We start from the raw sequence: 20421 nt of genomic DNA, 5'->3' as shown, positions 1-20421 counted from the left end.
GAAAATCTTTTTACTGGAGAGTTTTACCCAATAATTTAAAAAGAATTAACACCAATGCTATACAATCTTGCCTAGAAAATAAAAGAGGAAGGCATGTTCCTAACTCTTTCGAGAAGATAAAGACAGGACCAAAAACAAACAGGAAAAAAATACAGACCAGCACCTCTTGTGAATGCAGACACAAAGATCACTTGCAAAGCACTGGCAAATAAAATTCATCAATATATAAAAAGGTTTATACACTATGACAAAGTAGAGTTTATTCTTGAGATGCAAGACTGGCTCAGTATTTGAAAATCAATCGATGGAATCTACTGTACTAAGAGCAAGAGAAGAAAAGCCACAGGATAATATTAATGCCCAAAAAAGTGTTTGACTAAATTCAATACTCATTTATGATTAAATAAAAACCCTCACAAATATAATAGAGGAGAATTTACACAGCTTGAAAATGAACACAGGTAAAAGGCTACAATAAATGTTCTACTTGATGGTGAAAGAGTGAATGCTTTCCCCTCAGCAATCAGGACAAGGACACCTGCTTTCACCACTCTTATTCAACATAGTGCTGGAGGTGCTAGCCAGTGTGATATGGCAGGAAAAGGACACAGAAGGCAGACAAATAAGAAAAAAACAAGAAATAAAACTACCCTTATTTGCAGATATTATTGTCTGCATAGAAAATCCTAAGAAATTTTTAAAAATACTTCAAAGTGAGCTCAGTAAGACTGCAGTATAGAAGATAAATGTAAAAAAAAAAATCAATTGTATTTGTATATTCAAGCAATGAACATATTGACACAGAAATTTTAAAAACAATACTACTTACAAGTGTTTAAAAACATTCAAATATTTAGGTATAAATCTAACAAAACATATACAGAACTTATTTGCTGAAAACTACAAAATGCTTACGTAAGAAATTTAAGTAAAGTCTAAATAAATAAAGAGACATATCTTCATGACTTGGAAGTCTCAAGATAGTAAAGATGTCATTTCTCCACAAATTGATATTAGGTTTAATGCAATTCCTATCAAAATCTTAGCAAGACTTATTATTTGGAGCTATAGACAAGATTATTCTAAAATCTGTATGAAAACGCAAAGGAACTAGAATAGCTAAACAATTCTGACCAAGAACAATAAAGTGAGAGGAATCAGCCCACCAGATTTTAAGGCTGATTCCATAGCTGCAGTCATCAAAACTGTATGGTGTTGACGAGTGGTGGACACAGACATACATCAATGGAACAGTGGAAAGAACCATACAAATATGCCCAACTGGTTTTGACAAAGGTGCGAAAACAATTCCACGGAAGCCTTTTCAACAATGCTGCTGGAGCAACTGGGTAGCTATGGGCAAAAAATGAACAGCGAAGTAATGTCATTCCGGCACAAAAATTAACTCAAAAAAGACAGCAAACTTAAATATAAAATGTAGAACTCTAAAACTCTTAGAAGAAAAATAGGAGAAAATCATTGGGATATAAGGCCAGGTAAAGACTTTGCATTAAAAGCACAATCCACCAAAGGAAAAAAAGATGAGAAACTGCACCAAAATTTAAAACTTCTGTGTTGTGAAGGACCATGTTTAGAGGATGAAAAGACAAGTTACAAACTAAGAGAAACTATTTGCAAACCACATACACAACAAAGGGTTAGCATCTAGAATAAAGAACCCTCGAAATTCAACAGTAAAAGATCAAGCAGTTCATGTAGACAATGGGCAAAAGGCATGATCTTGCCCTGAACAGAATACAGAGATGACAGATAAACATAAAAGATGCTCAATGTCATTAGTCATGAGGGAAACACAAATTAAAACCAGGATAACATATAACCACTACACACCTATCAGAATGGCTGAAATAAAAAATGGTGACCACACAAATGGTTGGAAGGCTGCAAAGAAACTGGATCACTCATACATTGCTTGTGGGAATGTAAAATGGCAAAGCTGCTCTGGAAGAAAGTTTAGAAATTTCCTTAAAAATTTAAAGATGCAACTAACATACAACCCAGCAAGTGCACTCGTGGGCATTCTTCCCAGAGAAATAAAAACGTAAATTCACACAATAACCTGTGCTCGAATGTTTATAGCAACTTTACTAGTAATAACCACACATTAGAGTTCAACCCAGATGTCCTTCAATGAGTGAATGATTAAACAAAGTGGGGTACATTCATACCATGACATACTACCCAGCAATAAAAAGAATGATCTCTCTATACACCCCCTCTTTGCTCCCCTCCCCTCCTCAGGTAAACTAAAGAAACACATCTTCTCTTATCTTAAAGGCAAAGTGCTTCATTGGATTTGCAAAGCCCATCCCTCTTGCCACCTGAGAGATCTTGGACCATCCGTCACTCTCTTCCATCTTTCTGACTTCTCCTCCTCTTTGGAAAACACCTCCCTGCCCCATCTTCACTGACACCTTCTTACCGCTTCCCGTCATGAAGAAATTTCTTTAAAAAATGGTCTCTGCTCATCACCTTTATCCCCTTTTCTCCTTAGCCTACTTTCACTAAGGCTCTGGTTCCCCTGATTGTATGGAAACTGTTCTTGTTTAGGTTCTCATATCCAGAATCCTTTAAAAAAAAATCTAGTCTTTATGGAAAGCACCTTTCTGTTGCTTTTGACACATTTGATCGCTCTCTTCTTCTGGAGATAATTTCTTTCTCAGCTGTTGAGACTCCTGTCTCCTCCCAGTTTGACAACTGGTAGCTTCTTTTGCCAACTTCCTTCACCACACACACTAGGAGAAGGGTCAAGATTTAATAAGAGTACTATTTCTCCCTTGTTTTATCAATAACTTTCTTAAGTAAAATTACTTTTTTCCACTGCAGGTGGAGAACACAAAGCTCCCTAGCACAGTTGGGGCCACTGCCTTGGCTCCCGCTGAGGTCCCAGCACCAGACTCACCACTGCTTTTGTGCTATCAGGCAAATGTCAACCCAGTGCAAACGGCAAATAACATCTTGATATTATTATGAGATAATTTTGACCCAGAAAACCCCTGAAAGGGTCTTGGGGCTTTCCTCCAGTGGAACACATTTTGAGGAACACTGCAATGTACCAAATGTCTTCAAGAAAGAAGAAAATAACGGGACACAAGAACCATTAACAGAGTTATTTTATGACAATTTTCACAAAATAAAATAGTATTTGAATCTTCCTAAAAAAAGAACAGATAACGCCATAAGGGAAATTCAATACTGGAAGTCTTAGACAGAATGAGGCTGCACATAAAAATTCATGAAAACTTATACAATATGCCCAAAATATCGCTAAGGAAGCTGATTCTCTTCAGGAAAAAAAAGGAAGGGTCTGCAAAATATCATTGGGGTAGTTATTAGAAAAATTAAAGACTATTGCTCATCATTTCAGAGGTAAAATGGTTCCACCCATGACATGTTGACTTAAGTCCATCCCCACCATCATGGATGTTCAGGTCTCCAAACACATCATTTGGCTATGACCACAGCTCTTCTAATGGTTTCTTACTTTCACTGTTTCTTCACTCCCACTGATCCTATTCACTTGGGGCTGATTCATATTCTACATAGCAGATCCGATGAACACTTCCAACAGTTCCATAGCCTAAAGTACACTCTGACATGTCCCAACTCACCCAACCAACCCATCTGTCTCCTGCCACCTGCCCTCTCTCCTGCTCCACTCACACCATTTGCATTCACCAGGGAGGGCTCTCCATTCCCTAAAAATCTTGTTTCTTTGTTTCTGCATTCATGCCTGTGGCTAATGACATCTTCTCAGCTGCGGATATTTGATAAAATGTACAGTGTCACCTACATCTGTCAACTATTAGATTAAATGGCATATCCTAGTATTAATTTCGAGGGTCACTTTATGATACCTTAGAGAGTCAAGGAAGTGAAGGGGCTTCTACCTGGAGACCTAGAGGGTCAATGAGAGACGGTCCATCAAGGTGAAAGGATGTAATAAGGGGGCAAAAGGAAGACAGAACTAAGACCCATAACTTTAACATCCTCACGTGCTATTTTATTTGATTAATGTTTCTTGACTTAATACGTCTTCTTTTGAAAAAACATACTAATGTAAAAACCTCCTGATTTTTTAATTAGTTGAAAACCAACTCAAGAGAAGTTTTAAGTATTCTGCAGACCAGCATCTGGCATTTCCTCTTAGACAAATGAGCCAAAGAAGGAGAGGTTGCCAAGGGCACGTCATGTCCTTTCATCCTCCTACAACGGTGTTTTCAAAGCTTCTCTTGCATTTGAGTTGCTATTTGCACACCCTCCCTTGTATCTTTCTTCTCTCATAGAAACTCAACCTCCATCAAAAAAAAAAAAAATTAAATAAGCATTCGGTGCATCTAAAATACAGTGAGAAAGGGCTTGACAACAGACCGTACATAGATGTTAGCTCGATGTGGTGCTACATCATGTCCCAGCAGTGGCAGCACCTGAACGTGACTAATTCTTCTTCTCACGTCGACATTGTGGAGTCTGACGGCAGCTTGTTTAGGCATCTGACATGCTCTTATCTACATATGTGTTGCCTCTGAGTTTAGTTTTACGACATCAAAACAAATTATAGCAAATGTGTGGAGAAACCCAGGAAAATGTGTTGAAATGTAAAGCAGTACTGAAAATGGAAGTTAGGTGCTATATACATTGTAACTAAGATCCTTCATTTCAGCATTAAGCCGGGAACCAAGACACTTCAACAGCCTTTAATAACAATCATTTTTCACTCTTGTATTAGAATTATCTTTAAAAATTTAAACCTTGAGTTTCCTTTTTTTACCTGTCATTTAACAACAAATGATGGACAAATAACACAACCTCATTCCAGAATATTACTCCTTATGATAAACCAAAATACTGTTTTTTACATGATGAGTCTGAAGCAGAGTGTCTGCAGTATTTTCCCAATAACCCTGAGCATAAAAGATACATCAGTAGAAGATCAAGATTCAGCACATCAGGTGTGAGAGACTGCATCCTTCTGTAGACGGTAGAGCTAATTAATGAGCTTTGTAAAAAAGGAAGGAAAACACAAAATGGTTCTTTTGGAAGAAAACGTGATATTAACAATTAGTGTTAATAGAAATAAAACTCTAAAGCAAAACAAAGTCTGTAGGTCCTATAAAACACCCCCTAAAAGTAGTAAGGTCCTGGGTGTGTCAAAGGCACAGAGGGAACCCCTCCAGGAAGTGTGAAGGCCACCACGGCCCGCGTTAGGGCCAGACGCACAGACTCCTTTCTCACCCGCAGTGGCTGACGGCTCGACCTTCATATTGGCCTTGATCCTGACGCGCTGTGTGGTCAATTCTCAAAGCGCCCGAGGAGAGGACCACCTGCCACCCTCCTGGGGTGTGAGGCCGCCCTCCTGCACAGAGGGAAGGAAGCTCTTCGGGCTGTGTGTGTCTCGGAGCCAAGAGCCATGCCTGCAGGAAGGTGGGGTCTGACCGCAGGAGCCCTGGGTACCGGGATGCTGTGACAGTTCCTCCCCAACCCTGCGTGCAGCACAGAAGCCCCACCCTTGACGACCCCAACGGAGCCGCTTAGCCTCCTAACAAATCCCCCAACTTCAGGCTCCCCTCACCTTCCCTCACCACAGTCAGAGAACAAAATTCACAGCCAATCTGATCAGGGCAGCAGCACTAGCCTTAGAATAAAAGCTGAAATTCTTCCCCGGGCTCCTGGGGATGACACAGGCCGGCCCCGCCCTCCTCTGCAGGCTCAGGCCCGCGCCTTCCTTAATGCAGCACCACCAGGGCAAAGTTTGGGTAGGAGAGGAATCAGATCTACACTCGTTTGCATTAACAACGGTTTTTAGTCCTAGGTTATCCACCAAATGAATACTAAATGCAATCTGCAAATACCTCCAAACATTTATCACCTGTATGCAATGTATGCAATATTAAAACACGACTGAACTATACCATTTAAAGGGCCAAGGCAGCATGTCAAGCACGGTGATTCTGTGACCCTCACAGCTGTGCCCCCAGCCTCACTGCACTCTGACCTCTGAACTTGGACCGAGTCCACATTCCCCGTCATCTCTAACATCTCTAAGTAAACGGATTGACATTTTCAACTGTTTCAGTGAAAATCTGTCATGTTCAATGTCTTGTTATATAAGGAGAAAATAATAGCTAATCTTTATTGAGTATGTACACAAATGTGCCAGCTACTGTTCTAAATGTTTCAGAGTATAAATACATTCAAATCAATCTCCACAATCACCCTACGTTGTAGGAAATATCACCCCCTCCCACATACAGACAAGGGGATGCCAGTAACAGCAGCTAACCCACCTGCCCCAGGTCATCCAACTAGCAAATGAAGAAGCAGAGATGTGGGTCTCAGCTTTCCGGCGCCAGCGTACACCTTCTACCCACCCTAATCTTACGCAGACTAGAGCAAAAAGTTCAGTCAAGAGAAATTCACAAACGTGGAGGTATTTAGAATCTAATCTGGTACCTGAATTAACATGGTCGTTCGGAATTCCAAGCCCAGAGAAACCTTAGACAAGCTCTCTTCTCACAGACTGTGGACCTTGTTCTGTGACATCCCAAGGGTTCCCTGGAAGTTCCTGGGTCCCACGGGGATGGGGTCGGTGGTCCGGCACCCTCCCCACTCTTCACAGACACCTGCTCTCCTTTAACCGTTTAATATCTTAGAGCTTCACTTATGATTTCATTTCACCTACAATTTCATTTTGTACTAAAAGAGGATTCTGCCACTTTTGAAAAATGTTTAAAACCACTGAACTTTCCAATAACTTCATTTCAAAAATCAGGAAACTGAGTCCCAGACAGGATGCTCTAAGGACGGCCACACATTCAAATGCTGAAACTTGAAACACAGCAAATTATGATGACATAGTTAAATCAAAGATGACCTTCTGTGTGATGTTTCCATGTCCATGACAGTCCTATGATAATTAGGATAATTAGTTTAAGCTTTTTTTTTTTTTCTTGCTCTCGTGGAAAGAAAGTATTTATTTGTTCCCACAATCACTTCTCACAACCACAAATACCTTCTTTTGTCCAGGCAGTTCTTGGAGGTAGGCTGCCCTCAGCTGCACAGATAATTCTGCAGCCTGTCCTTCTAACACCACTTGATACTGGGGGTTTACTGTGAATTGTGGGTGAGCCAAAGAGAATTTTAAATCACATCAAAATTTTAAGTTATTTGATAGTTTTTTATTCCAAGGGAAAAATGGAAATATGTTTAAATATGTTGTGTAACTAGAATGTCTCTAATTATTTATGATGAAGGCTATTTCGAGTGTGTAGGTGCCTGCATGTGTTTGTGCCTGTTTGCAAGGAAGCCAGAAATATACAGATCCGGTTGGCAAAGCAGAAAAGCAGTCATCAATAAGAAGGGATTATTTCTAAATCTTAGGGGAGCTGCTTCATATGATTAAATCCTCACAGCTGTTATTTATTAGATGCGATAGACACATTTAAAATACAAATCAGGGCTTCCCTGGTGGCACAGTGGTTGAGAGTCTGCCTGCTAATGCAGGGGACACGGGTTCGAGCTCTGGTCTAGGAAGATCCCACATGCCGCGGAGCGACTAGGCCCGTGAGCCACAATTGCTGAGCCTGCGTATCTGGAGCCTGTGCTCCGCAACAAGAGAGGCCGCGACAGTGAGAGGCCCGCGCACCGCGATGAAGAGGGGCCCCCACTTGCCGCAACTAGAGAAAAGCCCTTGCGCAGAAACGAAGACCCAAACACAGCCATAAATAAATAAATAAATAAATAAAATTTAAAATACAAATCATATTTGAATCATTAACAAAATTTTCTGCAAACTCTCACACACAGTAAAGTGTGAAACAATTTGCTCTATTCATTTCAGAAAGAAAAATGTGCTCCTTAAGATGAATGAATGTCCCTCTAACATGTGATATGATCCCTTTGACTAAGTCACATTCAAGTCAAATTCTAAAGATTTCCAAATACTCAGATCTTTTACCGATGAATTTGTTTAGTGAACAGCTAATAGCTGCATAAACAGTTATAAAATCTGTTCATGACCCTGGAATTAATATGGAAAATAAATATTCTTTTACTTAAAGTCATCACTTAGTATTATTGGAGATAATACTAAGTGATGACTTTTCCAAGAGCTTTCTGAGATGACCTGACAGATCCCTTCTCCTTGTTGTTCCATCTTTTCACAATCCCTGCTGCTCTTTGCTCCTGCCCACCCTCTGGTAATACAAGAAACATGACAAAATAAATAATATTTGGCAAAGTGTATTTGTTTCAGGTTTCATGTTGTGTGCAGGTAATAAAGCTTTTTAAAAGTCTCCAATTCTAAGGGAGGCGCTAGGCTAAATAACTATGGTAGCAGGTAGATTCTTAGGTCACCCAAACCCATGAAAGCCCTCGGGAACGCCTGCAAGATATTGGTAATCAGGTCCCAGAAAAGTTGACCTGGCTCTGAGCTCCACGGATGAAGAAATTCCGGCTGCGGGAGGCTGAGAGGAATGACCTTCAGAGCTAATACCTGACAGAGACAGTGTGAGACTCTAGGTCACTCAACCCCCGGCCAGCTGTTCTTTCCGGAACATTACGCTCGCTCTTAAAACTACCAGGAATCGGGCTTCCCTGGTGGCGCAGTGGTTAAGAATCCGCCTGCCAATGCAGGGGACACGGGTTCGAGCCCTGGTCCAGGAAGATCCCACATGCCACGGAGCAACTAAGCCCGTGCGCCACAACTACTGAGCCCACGTGCCACAACTACTGAGCCCACGTGCCACAACTACTGAGCCTGTGCTCTAGAGCCCGCAAGCCACAACTACTGAGCCCACGAGCCACAACTATGGAAGCCACGCGCCTAGAGCCCGTGCTCCGCAACAAAAGAAGCCACCGCAATGAGAAGCCCATGCACCGCAACGAAGAGTAGCCCCCGCTCGCCGCAACTAGAGAAAGCCCGCGCGCAGCAACGAAGACCCAACGCAGCCAAAAATAAATAAATTAAATAAATAAATAACTACCAGGAATCGCTTGCAATGAATAAAAATATTTCTACATTAAAAAATGAATTCATGACACAGTAAAAGCAGGTTGTAAGTAGTTAAGACAAGTCATCTAGTCAAGGCACCAATGATGAGAAATTCAATTTCAACTTTTTAATAGTAACTAAAGCTCACAGTTAGCCAAGTCAGGGTGGAAAGTATTGTTATAGTCAATGTGTTCTCACACACAAAAAATATTGTTTTACATTTCCTAAGACTCTACATCCTACAAAAAATAGGAAATAAAAACCACTAAAATGACCAACTTGCTAGATCACTAACGAAATTTTGATCTAATGGTGAGAAACCCCCGAAGTCCTTAGCATCCAAAGGCAGGAAGTGTGGGCTGGAGGAATCAGACGGGAACAGTGGGTCGATATTTCTGGGCCGCCTTCTCACGACAGTGGCCAGGAGTCCCACCCCAGCGCTATTTTATTAAATCCCACACTTCTGGTAGATTTTACAAAGTCCTTGACCATGATGCTTACACAGAAAAGCATTTTTATTTACACTGTTGATGACTATAGGCTTGTTCACCCGAGTGCCCACACCGTGATTCACACCTTTTCTTGAATCTCTTTCTTTTTTAAAAATTTTATTTATCATTTGCTAGGCCTGTCTAGGGAAGGAAATTAATCTTTGGGTAATTGTGATCTTGGCTTAAAAGGACATTAAAAGAACTAAAGAAAATTGATACAATATCTGTTAAGATGACACAAAAAGGGTACATCTTAAAATAGTTAGTCTCTGCACCAGTCAAATAAAAGAAGCCTCTTTTATAAATGTAGTGAATGATTAATGGGCCATTTCAAGACCAATTAAAAGTCTCAACACACAAATCTACAAGTATGCAGTTGCAAGAGACAAAAGATAAGCAGATGGCAATTTCAGTGCCAACCGATTGGCAGAAAGAAATCATTAGCATATTGTAGCCTGAGAAATGAACAGGACCTTAGACACCAACGGATGCAGATGAACAAACAGATAAAACAGAAACTAATGCAAGAAACTGACAAGCTGGGTGTGAAATAAGGGAGCCAGTTAGAGGGCAAATGTCTAATCAGGTACCTTGCTTCCGAAGAACAGCCATTAAATACAAAATAACGCAAGTAAAACAAAACTGAGCACCATTTCTTCAAGAGCATTTTTCAATCTCGACACACTGAAAGCCTAAAAATAATGTTTGGGTCCTTTAAAGGTAATTTCCCCCAGGAGTTACCAAGAAAAAACTTCATTTCTGCACCTTCTTTTCAGAGCACAGAAAATTTTTTTCATGATATTAACATTTCTAGGGGAAAACACACTTTTTTCCTCAGACATGTCAATGGAAACAAGAAATTATTGCTCTATTGCTACTTAAGGGGTTGGCGCTAAACAGTTCAATTCAGAAAACACTGACTGACTTCTGGTGGGTCAATCCCACGGCTCACACCGCCTAACGCTGCCCAACCAGGACCCCACGGGGCTGGGCAGGTCCCTATTTCTAAATTCTTTTAGAAAGAGTTTCTCAAGGTCGGGTTTTTTCTCTCTTATTCCATATGAATTTTTCTTTTTTATTTATTTATTTATTTATTTGTTTGTTTGTTTGTTAACATCTTTATTGGAGTATAATTGCTTTACAATGGTGTGTTAGTTTCTGCTGTATAACAAAGTGAATCAGCTGTACGTATACATATATTCAGGGTCGGTGTTTTGATAGGTAACATCCTATGCAAATGTAAGATAAGTAAAGTAATAAAATTTAAGTAAATTTTAAGTAAAACTATTAAGTAAAATAATAAAATTTCTTAACTAAGTGACAATGTCCATGGCTCCAGGAAATGCTTAAAAAGGATAATTGTAAATTATTATGTTCTTGTCCACAGATGAAAAACCGTCTTGGACAGCACAGGACAGCATCCCTCCAGCATCACAGGACAGGACTTCCGGCATCCCTCCAACATCACAGGACACGACTTCCGGCATCCCTCCAGCATCACTCACACTCTGCTCTTTACTGACCCTCTGAGCCCACAAAGAGTGTTGCACGCACGTGTGTGCACACGCATACACACACGCACACATAGCCCTACACCCACACACAATACCCACGACAGAAAGGGAGGGGCAAAAGAACGGCAGAAGAACACGAGGGCTTTGCAACATCGCTGCACGCCGGGGCCTGTGAATTATCTGCTGTGCTCAGAACAGTCTTAGAGCTTGGCTCCCGCAGCCCAGGCTACCTGCACGAGCCTTGGGCGCCCTCCTCAGCTGTGCTGGGCGGGCAGCGAGGTCAGCAGAGGGCGCACCTTTCCAGGGTCTGCCCTGCACCTGTGAGGTGTTCGCAAGCACAGCTATCTTCTGACCGTTCGCTGCCACACTAATGACTTCACCCCTTTTATTGCTCATGGTTGATTACGGCATTTGGATAAAGGCTGAAGTGAAAGAAAAAAAAAAAGCCAAGTTTTAAGGTAAAGCAGATAAGTTTTGAAATTTTTATTGTGTCCAAAATAACGGCAAATAAAATTCTGTATCCACTGATTTACGTGACGTTATTTTTTAAGTTGCAAACTAATTTTCCGAGTGTGGCAGCATGAACATTTCCGCCTGCCCTCCTGCCCCGGTGCCTTGTACGATTCTGTCGGCTGCAGCTTGAGCAGAGCCTTGGTCACCGTTGGCGGACGGGTGAGCCGGCCGTGGTCCCCAGTGGGATACTCCGCAGGTGGAGCTGCCCGAAGCAGCGGGTGGCGGGGTCCGCCCAGTGCCGCTCCATCGCTCCTGGCCCAAGTGACACGGGGGCGTGGGTGGCCAGTGGCCATAGACTGCACAGCTGTGCTCGTGCCACTGACCACCTCTGCGTCCCCGGGCTGGATTACAAAGCTGGGCTTGGCCAGCGGAAAGGGGAGAACCGAACAGAACACCGACCGCAGTAGCAGTTTAGAAGGTGAATTCACTCGACATTGTGGTTTTAAGATTGTTGTCATTTTCCAGACGCCTTTGTACTAAAATATTATGTACACAAGTTAAATTCTCAAATAATGCAATCTAAAATAAATTATGTCTGGATTTGATATAAATACATACATAGTTTTTAGACTGGTTGTCTTGATGCCATGATGTACTGCACAAACTGCTAGAGCCCAGCTGTTCCTTATTTTAGGGACTAAATGTTCAAATGTTCCCATTGAAAAATATCCTCTCCGGGCCCCCATTCAGTTAAGGGCGTTCATGTGGCACAGTTCTGCAGTGACACGTAGGCACAGGTCACCAGGAGGAGCTTTCTTCCCAAACAAAAGGGCAACCTAGCTAGTCAGGGCTCTTCCCCATTTGCTACCTGGGATTCGGGTTACGGGAGCCACTTTGTGACCAAGATGTGACAATTATGAGGAGGAGAAAGAGGCTGACACGCAAAGGACTGAAAAATAATAAGATATCATTGCACATTGGGCTAATGAAGCAGCTCTGGGCAAACCTATCCTGCACTATTCGGGGCATATGAATAAGCCACACACGTATACACACGTACACACGTGTACACACGTATACATGCACACATACACGAGTTTAAGCCATGTCTAATCAAGTTTTCAGTTACTTTCAGCTAAACACATTGCAAAGTGATTCACCAAGTACCCTTGTAAACACAAAATTTCGACTTCCATATAGGGTGTTCCATTCATTGATTCATAAGAGTTCCACCTTTTCTGGGAATTTCAAGCAGAAGTTAAAGATTTACTGGGGTGATAAAATGCCTAATTATTAGGCTTAAGTTGTGGAGGCAGCCTTAATTCCTGAGATGAATATACGCTGAAGAGTAAATTGATTTAATCTATTTCAGCAATAAAAACTTAATTCAATTTTGGCAATATTAATACCTGACGTATGTTAGTAAAATGGTAGATACTGGACAGAGACGAAGATGCACAGGACACACGCCTTCCCTCCTGTGCTCCTGCAGTTGCTACGGGGACAGAGGACAGAACACAGTCTGTAAAACTACAATACTCCTTGGCAATCATTATATTAGAATTAGGTGTAAAGTGCTACAGAAAAATAAAGTGCCAGCAGGAGGGAAGGGAGAGCATAGGGAAAGCTCCTAATAATCAAGGTAAGAAAGGTTTGGAAGTGAGTCCCCTGGCAGCGGAAGTGGAAAGGAAGATAATCTGATATGCCTCGGAACTACGTTTTTAGGGACTTGAAGAAAAGGTAGCTGTAGGGGCGGACTGCCTTTAATAAAGGTTATTGATCCTTCTTCATTAAACCAAATGTGTTTATTGGCACATTTTCAAGGAAAAAAGCCAATAAGTAAATTCTACTTATGCAAACCTGAATGTTTTTACATCAAACACTTTACCTTTAAAATTCTCTCTCCTTTCCTTTACTCAGGTTGACATAGTTTTCTTTAATCACTCTTTCTCTTCTCCTAGCATGGAAGTGATATTCTCTTCCTATTTTTTAGTATTTGAGTGTAATTTTTAAGAGGCCTTCTTGAGTTAGCAAAATCCAAACTTTGTATCCCTCATCATCTCAGAAAAGAGGCCTGGAAATGATTTAATTATGTCTCCTGTCCTTACAATTTTTGGTTAGTGTAGTCTAAACTTTTCTCTTCTCCCTTACTTAAACTTGGTCAGTACTTTACTTAATCTCAGTTAGTTCATATTTATCAGCGTGTTTTAAAAACACTTTGTTTCCACCTTTGCTTCTTGTATATCACATCTTCTTATGGATCCAATTTCCTACTAACTGAGGCACATGTATTTGTAGTACTTTTAGCAAATACCCCCAAGTAAGACTCAGTTCTTTGTCTGAAAATGTCTTTATTTTCCTTGACGGATAATTTAGCTGGATAGAAAACTGAAGGAAACCAATTTTATTTTTCCTTAACACCCTCAGTATATGTCATTGCCTTCCGGCTGGTGTAGAGTTAACTGTCAGTGTAATTGCTATACATTCGAAGGCAATCAGAAAGTTACCGTGGAATGAAAAACTTTGTCTCTGACTTTCAATTTTCTGATCATAATGCACCAGGCATAGATTCTTTTTAAGCCCTGTTTCGGAGTCAGTACAATTCTTAATCTGAAATCTCATGATTTTTGTCATTTCTGGAAAATGCCCGGTTGTTACCTCTCCAAACATTGCCTTCAGTTCTTTGTTTCTAACCTCTCTTCCTGGAGCTCCTCCTGGATCTGCGTGGGATCTCTGCACTGTAGTCTCCATGACTCTCAACCACTCTGAAATCTACTTTATTCCTACAAATCTACCTTCTAATTCTCTAATTCCACTTTTGCTTATGTCTAATCAGTTTTTACCCCACTCCTCTAAGGACCTTTTTTGTTTTGGCCATGCCACAGAGCATGTGGGATCTTAGCTCGCCGACCAGGGATCGAACCGGCACCCCCTGCATTGGAAGCGCGGAGTCTTAACCACTGGACCACCAGGGAAGTCCCTCTAAGGACCCTAAAGTCAGGATAGAGGTTATCTCCAAGGGAGGAGAGACGGGTGATGCTAAGAAAGGGACACTAAGTAGCTTCTAATGAATTGACAGTGGGTTTTTTTTTTAGCCTGGTTTATGTTAAACAGATATTTGTTCAAAGTATTTGCTATACTATATTTTACCTTTCATGAACTTTCAGTATACGTTTTATCTTCCTATAAAAAAAAATACTGAACAACAAACAGTAAGTTAAGACTTGCAGATGTTAAACATTTCTTGGTATAAATCCTTCCCTTTCATCTGTAATTTTTCTATGGTTAATATTCTAACAGACATTTCCACCTCTACTTCACCTTTCCTTCAATTTATTTCTTCCTTTTCAATTTCTTGGTTTCCTTTTTAATGATCTTAGTTTCTTTATTCATCGTATTTAAAACCTTTGTGTCATATTTTCCATTAGGCAATATGATTCTTGATTTGTCCCTTTCTAAATACTAGTCAGTGCCTTTGTAACCTTGAACACATAATGACTGAATTTAAACTGTAAGAAGGCAGAGCAAGCAGTTTTAAGACATTACAAGCAGCAATTTCCATTTCCCAAGTACTCTTGAACACTCTCCAGATAGAAATAAATTGAAGTCTTCTATCAACTGAAGTCTTTCTCCTGGGCTATATGCCAGATTTAATAGTATTCATAATCACCTTCTTGCCAAAGTATTTTTAACCTACACTTATTAGTTTTTTGCAAGAACTAAAAACACATTCTACAAACATGTCTGAGTTTCTGACTACAATTAGATATCCAAATTATACACAAAAAGGACACAAACTATTTATAATATCTCTTAGAATATTACATGAAGAAAAGCATAAAACTTCAGAGTTGATTATATGCTGGCTTGTCAGTAAATGGAGCATTAGAAAGTAAATTTCTGTCATAAGCTATCATCCGAGTAATCTTCCAAGGAGTCCAAATGTCACACACATATCTACACATGGGCATGCACATGCACACACACACACACACACACACGTATGTGTGTATTTATATTCGTCAATTCGTATTTAAAGCTAAGATAGGAATATATAAACAAGCATATAGATATTCTTTCATTTACTTTAAAAGCATGAAATGAGAATCAAATAATATCCCAAGAAGCCACACTCAGCTCTTTAAGAAAGGCCTGATAGCTTTAATAAAGCTGCCAGAATATAAAATATGCTTATTTAACCCAAAGTTGGCATTATCTAAAATATACAAAAAGATATTAAAACAAATTTTCATCACTTTAGCGATATTTGTGGTCTTATCTTACATGGAAAAAAAGGCAGATTTGTTGAGTGTTTCTCCTAGCAATGAATATTCATGACTATTTTATCTAAAGTTGGGAAAGCTAAATTACTCATTAGCCCTAAGCAATACTGAGGTATAAGTGGAGACTTTAATGCCGGCCTGAATGTCCTGTGATCTTGTTGAAAAATAATTTCTCAATATTTCTCCTTTGAAACGTGGAAGTTGGATTAAATGATTCTCAAAGACACTCCCGGCTCTAACAGCTCATGATGATAAAAACCTCCTTAAGTAAAAATGCAGATGATGAAAAGGAAATTGACCACACTTTTCACTAAATGCCTAAAAAACATTTCTGATATTATGCTCTTCCAAATGCAACTTTATATATAAACTTCATAGAAAGAGGACAAAAAAGGCATTTCCATTTTACATGCACAGAGAAAATTACACGCCGCAGGTGAATTCCTCTACTGTAACCCAGGCTAGCAGCCATCCAGGGAGTGCGCTGGGGTGTTCACACTTGGCCACCGCGGTCACAGCCTCCCATGAGCTCCCCCCGGCCACAGGAAGTCATGGTCACACCGCAGCCCTGAATCCAGATGCCTGGGCAGGCAGGCGAGACTTACAACTAGGGTTTTTTTGTCTTTTTTGTTTTGTGGCCGCGCCTCACGGCATGCAGGATCTTAGTGCCCCGACCAGGGATCAACCCCATGTCCCCTGCCAGGGAAGTCCAGGCAAGACTTAAATAGTCCAGTTTAACTGTTTAAGTGACTATTAATGACTATTAATGTCTATTTTAAATCTTCTGAGTTAAAGTATTTAATTTCCTCTCATTTACCTTCTCTGTCTGTTTTGACTCCAGTTCTAGTTACCAAGAAAGAGATTAAAACAAAGGCTTACCTGGTGGCATATCTTGAACAGAGGAGGTACATTTCCATATTAACATTGTTTTGTAAAGCACTATATTCATTGATTATAAATGAATAACTGTAAGATGAAATGAACACATATTTGCTTTTTGAAGGTATTCCTGCATCAATATCACACCAGGTGTGCGGAACAAAAGACAGCAGCCTCCTGACAATATCCAGTGAATAATCACAACGCAGAAATAGTTACTCACTTGGGCCTCTTCTCTGTTCAATGGGCAATTTCAAAGAAAAAAAAAAAAAGCATTAGGTAAATTTATCTCTTCTATTTGAAAATAGAGGAATACATCACTTGACTTAGAAAATCCCTTTCATTTAAAGGTCCCAAAGCATTTTTTAAAAAGCATGTCTTTAATTTTCTCAGTAGGTGTGTGAGGAATGGGGTGGTCGTGAGTTAGAAATGATAGAGAACAGGTGGAGAAACCAAGGCAGGTGTCGCACGCAGACCCAGTGTGACTCGCAGTGAACTGACACCCCCTCCCCCCGTTGTGGAAAGACTTCGCAGTGGGAGACGGGATTTATTTGATAGTAGGTGGCGCCTATATATTAGCCCTCAGCCACTTTCTCGCCTTCTGGGTTTCTCATCTAAATTACTGTCTGGACAGGCACAGGGGAAGAGGATTTGGAATCACTAGGTGCCGGTGGCCACAGTCTCAGCCCGACCAGGACTCCACAAACCCTAGAGCAGCTTGCTCAAGTCACTTTTATGTCAGTTTACCATCGATGGTCAGTGTACCACCTGTGAAAACAGATACTTCATTGACACAACATACTAACAAAATTATCTTAAAAGTGGCTTAAAACTTTTGAGATAGAGTGCACACACATAAGACACATACTGGGACATCATTGTAAGCAGGGTCTCCCTCTGCTTTTTCATTAGCATTTATTTCTCTGTGTCTGTCCCAGCAAGGGAGTGAATGCTATTTCATTAAGTGTAAGAGGTCAGAACAAGAAAGAATAATAGAAAGAGGTAAGAAAAAACTAAGAGATTTAGCATTTCAAGACGTTTTAAGAGTCTTAGAAGACAAGAATGATATCTAGATAGAAATCTATGTAGAGAAGAAAACGCTTAATGGGAATGATAATTGCTAATATACAGAGACAGTGACTCTTTCCATAAGTGATGGAACAGATCCAACAAAAGAGAAAGCGGGCAAGTAAAAAATAAAACACGATATTCCTCCCACTACTAAAATAAAACATCCTTTGACCTTGTTACAAAATGTCTTGGCATTTTTCATTTCCCAGAAATGACTGGAAAACAAGAATGTTACAACAACGAGATACCACTACCCACCCATTACAGTGGCCAAAATCCAGAGCACTGACAGCACCGAATGCTGGTGAGGGTGTGGAGCCACAGGAACTCTCATCCACTGCTGGTGGGAATGCAAATGGTGCGGCCACTTTAAAAGACAGTTTGGCAGTTTCTTACAAAACTAGACATACTTTTACCATATGTTCCGGCAATTGTGCTCCTTAGTATTTATCCAAAGGAAGTAAAACTTATGTCCAATCAAAAACCTGCATGTGGATGTTTATAGCAGCTTTATCCGTAATTGCCAAAACTTGGAAGCTACCAAGATGTCCTTCAGTAGGTGAATGGATGAATAAACTGTGGTCCATCCAGACAATGGAATATTATTCAGAGCTATAAAGAAATGAGTTATCAAGCAATGAAAAGGCTGCATACTGTATGATTCCGACTCTATGACATTTATGAAAGGCAAAAATTTTAGATACACTAAAAAAAAAAAATCAGTGCCAGAGGTTGGCGGGGAGGAAGGGATGAACAGGTGGAGAAAAGAGGATTTTTAGATCATTGAAAAATACTCTGTATGGCACTATAAGGATGAATACATGCCATGACACCTTTGTCCGAACGCACAGAATGTACACCACCAAGAGTGAACCCTAAGGTAAACTATGCCCTCTGGGTGATGATGGCGTGTCAGTGTAGGTTCATCAGTTGTAACAAATGTACCAACCAGTGGGGATATTGTCAGTGAGGGAGGCTGTGCGTGTGTGGGGAAATCTCAGTATTTTCTGTTCAGTTTTGCTGCTAACCTAAAACTGCTCTAAAAAATAAAGTCTAGGGCTTCCCTGGTGGCGCAGTGGTTGAGAGTCTGCCTGCCAGTGCAGGGGACACGGGTTCGAGCCCTGGTCTGGGAAGATTCCCACATGCCGCGGAGCGACTAGGCCCGTGAGCCACAACTACTGAGCCTGCGCGTCTGGAGCCTGTGCTCCGCAACGAGAGGCCGCGACAGTGAGAGGCCCGCGCACGGCAATGAAGAGTGGCCCCCGCTCGCCACAACTAGAGAAAGCCCTCGCGCAGAAACGAAGACCCAACACAGCCAAAAATAAATAAATAAATAAATAAATAAATTTAAAATAAATAAATAAATAATAAAGTCTATTAAAACACCAAACAAACAAGAACGGGTGTGTGTATTACTGCTGGCTGTGGTGCAACTGATTCTGACAAGTGAGAAAACTTTGGCAGGAAAAGAGGACCATCCAGCGAGGCCTTTGTAGGTTTGAGCACAGAGAGCAGAGCCCAAGGAGGAAAGACCGTGACAGCAGCCTAGAAGGCGGGGAGTACAAACTTGGAGAAATGGGCTAGGCCTGAACGGAATGTCCCCTAGATTGTTCATGACGAGCGTTATTTCCAGACACCAATTAAACATAAATTTATTCCCCCCAGTGTCTGATTTGTACTTAATCTTCGCCTTCCCTTGCTCATGGACCTGGATCTGGGCACACAGCAGCCCAAGGGCAAGGGCAGCAGAGTGGCCTCGGGCGGGAAGACCTACCCCTGCGCTCTCTCCACCAGGTGCTCGACAACTCGCATCGGAAGCCGGACACTTGACCTTCACCTGATAACTTAATGTTTGTGGTGCCGAGGAAAAAATCACAAAACAGGAAAACATCAACAATGCAGAATGTACACAGAGGTGGGATGAAGGACAGACAGATCACAGTAAAGGCACGTGATTCACCAGGCATAAGAGCGAGGCCAGCGGAGAGCACGTGGGGACTGCAATTGGCATTTTTGTCCGGTTTGTTTAATGAAGGAAGAAACGGACTCAACTGGTATCCACATGAGGCCTGTCTCCGGAACTTCTCACATCTCTTTGTTACTAAAAAATTAAAGGAAAAGGAAGTCTTGGGAATCTTTAGATTTACCAGTAAGGAAATTACTGAGAACCGAGGAAAACGTCTGTCTTCAACATTCCCTTTGACTGTCACTTCTAAGAGAACACATGAAAGCGTGGAGGACAATCTGGGTCCCCCATCAATCCGCAGCTCACAGCAAAAGTTTTCTCCATAACGTACTAGAATTGTAATGACCGCACGTGGCAAAAGGAGATGAAGGCACATCACTGCCTGGGGTTTAGTTATTTTGGAGAAAATCATAGGTTTTTGTACTTATGCCTTTGCTTTCACTTACAATCTCTTTAATGAACCCAGATGAGAAAAGTTCCCAGCTGGGATTTCAGATCATTTGTTGTTATGCAAAAATCTGAAAGCTAAAAGATAACTTTTAGTCATAACGGAGCAATGATGAGTTTAGGGGACAATTTTTTTCACCTAACTGTGAACCCAAATACATTTTTAAAGTATTTCGGGGAGAAAGGGCAAATATAATACAAAGCAGAATGTCAACTACGCAAGCATTCGTTTTAAAGATTTACATGGACGCATCTTGCACTACATTGGTATTTTCTCATTGCTCTTTTGAGTTTTTTGTTTTAT

At 40.9% G+C, this 20421-nt stretch overlaps 1 protein-coding gene across 14 annotated transcripts in view; it reads right to left on the bottom strand.

The window, feature by feature from the left end:
- Positions 1-20421, bottom strand: part of LOC132351928 (uncharacterized) — a 366712-nt gene that overhangs the window by 215227 nt on the left and 131064 nt on the right. The window lies entirely within an intron of this gene.

This window comes from Balaenoptera ricei, chromosome 17, assembly GCF_028023285.1.
Source record: "Balaenoptera ricei isolate mBalRic1 chromosome 17, mBalRic1.hap2, whole genome shotgun sequence".
NCBI lineage: Eukaryota > Metazoa > Chordata > Mammalia > Artiodactyla > Balaenopteridae > Balaenoptera > Balaenoptera ricei.
The sequence above is the reverse complement of the archived record's forward strand: the minus strand, read 5'-3'. Positions and strand labels throughout refer to the sequence as shown.